Source organism: Phyllostomus discolor, chromosome 2 (genome assembly GCF_004126475.2).
Source record: "Phyllostomus discolor isolate MPI-MPIP mPhyDis1 chromosome 2, mPhyDis1.pri.v3, whole genome shotgun sequence".
In the NCBI taxonomy this organism is placed as follows: domain Eukaryota; kingdom Metazoa; phylum Chordata; class Mammalia; order Chiroptera; family Phyllostomidae; genus Phyllostomus; species Phyllostomus discolor.
The window spans coordinates 89,885,022-89,888,699 of NC_040904.2; the positions used below are offsets into that span (position 1 = coordinate 89,885,022).

The 3,678-nt window shown below is 38.3% G+C and overlaps 1 pseudogene; it reads left to right on the forward strand.

Annotated features, from left to right (window-relative positions):
- Positions 1 to 915: 915 nt before the first annotated feature.
- LOC114488727 lies at positions 916 to 1,428 on the forward strand (annotated as a pseudogene).
- Positions 1,429 to 3,678: the final 2,250 nt, after the last annotated feature.

A 3,678-nucleotide genomic window follows, 5' to 3' on the forward strand; every position in this document is an offset into this window, starting at 1 on the left:
AAAATAATGAAAGAAAACTTCCTTAATTTGGAAGAAAATAAACATTCAAGTTCAGAAAGAACAGAGTCCCAAACAAGATGAATGCAAAGAGGCCCACTGCAAGACACATCATAATTAAAGTGCCAAACATTAAAGATAAAGAGAGAATCTTAAAATCAGCAAGGGACAAGCAGTTAGTTACCAATAGGAAGTTAAAAATAAACTTTGTAAGCTGGAATGGATTGGCAAGAAATATTCAAAATCCTGTAAAACAAGGACCTACAGTCAGGATTGCTTTACCCAGCAAAGGTATCATTTAGAATTGAATGGCAGATAAAGAACTTCCCTAGTAAGAAAAAAATAAAGGAGTTCATCATCAACAAACCAGTATTGTATGAAATATTAAAGTGACTTATTTAAGAGAAGAAGATCAAAACTATGCCAATAAAGACAAACCTGTCAAAAATTGAATCTAAAAAATAAACTAAGCAAATAAGAAAGACAGAGATAGAGTAATGAATATGGAGAGCATTTTGATTGTTGCCAGATGGAAGAGGGTTTAGAGGAATGGGTGAAGAGGTGAGATGATTAAGAAGTACAAATACGTAGTTACAGAATAAACATGGGAATGTACAGTATAGGAAATGGAGTAGCCAAATGGAGTAAGCTTACATGCATGACCCGTGAACGTGAATAATGGTGTGAGGATTGCCTGAGGGAGTGGGGGGTACTGGGTGGAGGGAGGCAAAGAGGGGAAAATTAGGGAAACTATAATAACATAATCAATAAAATATAATTTAAATAAATAAATAAAGGAGGGAAGGAGGGAAGGAAGGAAGGAAGGAAGGAAGGAAGGAAGGAAGGAAGGAAGGAAGGAAGGAAGGAAGATCTCTTCTGGTTCCAGGCAATGCAGGAACCACAGGCTTTGGTGCAGATATGGCTGAGTCTAAGAACAACAGTATGCATAACCAGTCCTGAAAATGGCACAGAAATGGCATCAAGAAACCTAGATTACAAAGATGTGAATCTCTTAAAGGGGCGGACCCTGAGTTTCTGAGGACCATGCACTTTGTAAAGAAGCACAACAAGGAGGACCTGAAGAAGATGCAGGCCAACAGTGCTAAAGCCATGAGCACCTGTGCTGAGGCTATCCAAGGACCTTGTAAAGCCCAAAGATATATCCCAAAGGGTAACAGCCACAAACTCAATCCACTTGCCTACATTGCTCACTTCAAGCTTGGGGAATGTGCTTGTGCTCACATCACCAAGGGTCTCAGGCTCTATTGGCCAAAGTCCAAGGCCAAGGTTCAAACCAAGCCACAGGCTGCAGCTGCAGCTCAGGCTCATGCTACAGACCATACTCAGGTTCTTGCAGGTGCCCAGGACCCCACCCAAGCTCCACAGGAAAGGCCCCTGCCTGTGGATGTGAGAATGGAAGGACTGCTGTGACCCTCGGGCTGCAGTCTGCATAGAGGTGGTGTCCTCCTTGGCTATTTGTACAAATAAACCTGAAGCAGAAAAGCGAAAGAGAGAGAGAGCGAGAGAGAGGGAGGGAGGGAGGAAGGAAGGAAGGAAGGAAGGAAGGGAAAAGAAAGAGAGGAAAGGAGAGGAAAAGAAAGGAAGAAAGAAAGGCATGGAGGGAGGGAGGAAGAAATGAAGAAAGAAGGAGGAAAGAAGTACTATGAGGTTTCAGCAATTAGTATATAACTTTCTCTACTTAGGTATTTTTTCCCCCGCTAATCTCTTCTTATTACACAAAAAGAAAAAAAACTAGCATTAGCATCTGCCTAAATATAATCCTTTTGGAATGCAAAGTAAGTGGGTAATGTGTAATATCACATGGAACAAAAATGTCACTTATATTTGACCAAATTTTTCACAAACAAATAAAATAATGTGGCTACGCTGTAAACTAATCAGTGTAGAGTCTATTGCTTGCTTTCTAAATCAAGTAATATTTACATGTAGTACAAATGAACATATTAGCACACAAGAGCCCTCCAACTGAAAGATTTGCTGCTTGATTTCATGTAATTCTAAAACAAATGTTACCTTTAATGTTATAAATAAAAAATACAATTACTTGCAATAACCTAACCTTATATTTATGAAAATGAGATAATTAACATCTATTTAAGGGATCATAAGGATTATAAAAGATTATATTGACACTCTTTTAAACTATAATTATCACCTTCATTAATAATAACATAAGTTTACACAAGTCTATTTCTCTGCTAATTACCTATAATTGAGATAATAATCCATGGGAAAAGTGGATATTTGTTGTAATTGTTAAATCCCGTACAGCTCCTTTATACCTACATTTTAATTTTATTGTGTAAGTTCATGGTTTATGGTTAAGTTCCTGGTTGGTTTATGCACTAACAACAGGAAGAACAGATCTTCCACTAAAAATCAGCCCTTGTTTCTAAGGTTGAGTCAAACAAAAAGTAGAGCTGGGGATCTCAGTACTTGGGAAGGCCATCTGTTCCAAGGAGTGGGATGGCTAGTGACTCTTAAGGAAAAGGCATTTTCATGTGTATGCATTCACATGATAGTGACTCAACTAACTTCTAGAAATGTGACCTTCTTTGGAACCCATGGTTGCATTTTAAGTATTTACATTTATTTTGATACTGGAGTCACCAATGTCTACAGTGTGGCCCACTGGAAAGAATCAGTTTTTAAGTTATGTCATTAGCAACTGCAATCTTATTTTTTAAAAGCCTGCTTTCCTCAGAAGAATATGACCATGCAATGGCCAACATAAAATAAATAAAGATTTATAAAGTGAAGCTGATAAGAATTAATGATTTAGCAAGTTCTTACTTCTCTTGAAACAATTATTCAAACAATGAATTCATAAGGTCTCTCCATAGCAAAGGGAAAATCTGGGATGATCAGAATAGATTATACTAAACATTAAAGAGATAGATAATGATACATTTCTCAGCATTGGTTGAGAGAATATTGGCTGAATCAAGGCCAGTTTGTGGTATTTTCAATAATTTGAGGCAGTGTGCCAGATTTTTACAGCTAGAGAATACAAGGTGTCATTAGGATATTAGTCTAGAGGAACAAATGTCAGGGGATGTAATGTCTGAGGATAGGTGAATGCAGAGAGGTTCCTGTCATCCCTGCAGAGTGCTGTCATTTTAGTGAGGACAGTAACACTAGGTGGGTTATTAATAATCCTTAAAACAGTCCTTATATTGAGAGTATTATAGATGAAGAAACAGACCCACAGACATTGAGCTACACATTCATGGTCTCACATCTAGGATATGGCCCCATTCAATTTGAGAGTTCCTTCTAGAGTACACAGTATCTTTTGATCATGCCTAATTTTCGACCAACTTCTGCACTTACTTATGTGTATGTACTGGGTATTGGTAATTTTTTGACTGCAGTGTAAGTATTCAATCCCATGTTTCTAATAGCACCTTGATCTCCCCGTGGGCTACCCTCTTATTTGCATATAATCTTAGAGGGGGATACAATTCCTCCCTTTCCTTCCTGTCCTTGCATAGTGGAGGAAGTTATATTAGGTACATACAGGAGCTTAGAAAAGTAAATGCTTCTTCGTAGGACTTGCAACCTTGGGAGAGTGATGCTAGCAATAGTTGGGGGCTCATTATCCATGGTGGGGTTCAGATCAGGCAACTTGCACTGATTTGCCTTTGTTGCCCTTGCCTC